The 405-nt window shown below is 55.8% G+C and overlaps 1 protein-coding gene across 1 annotated transcript in view; it reads left to right on the top strand.

Annotated features, from left to right (window-relative positions):
• UBE2Q2 (ubiquitin conjugating enzyme E2Q family member 2) overlaps positions 1-405 on the top strand; it is a 36,819-nt gene that overhangs the window by 28,676 nt on the left and 7,738 nt on the right. The window lies entirely within an intron of this gene.

Below are 405 nucleotides of genomic sequence, written 5' to 3' on the forward strand. Positions count from 1 at the left end.
GCTGGATCAGACCAGGGGTCCGTCTAGTCCAGATCCTGTCTCACACAGTGGCCAGCCAGTTCCTCTGCAGGGCCAGAAACAGGGCACAGAGGCCGAGGCCTTCCCCTGATGCGGCCTCCTGGCTCTGGGATTCAGAGGCTGACTGTCTCTGAACGTGGAGGTTCCCTTTAGTCACCATGGCTACTAGCCACCGATAGACCTCTCCTCCATGAATCCGTCTCATCCTCTTTCCAAGCTGTTTCTTCCCGTGGCCCTCACGACATCCTCTGGCGGCCCATTCCCCATTTGAGTCACTCGTGTAAAGATGTCTTTTTGTCCGTCCTGAACCTACTGCCCATCAGCTTCATTGGATGCCCTCGAGGTCTAGTCTTTTGGGAGCAGGAGAGAAATTTCTCTCTGCCCACT

Source organism: Gekko japonicus, unplaced genomic scaffold (assembly GCF_001447785.1).
Source record: "Gekko japonicus isolate JY-2015 unplaced genomic scaffold, Gekko_japonicus_V1.1 scaffold2393, whole genome shotgun sequence".
NCBI lineage: Eukaryota > Metazoa > Chordata > Lepidosauria > Squamata > Gekkonidae > Gekko > Gekko japonicus.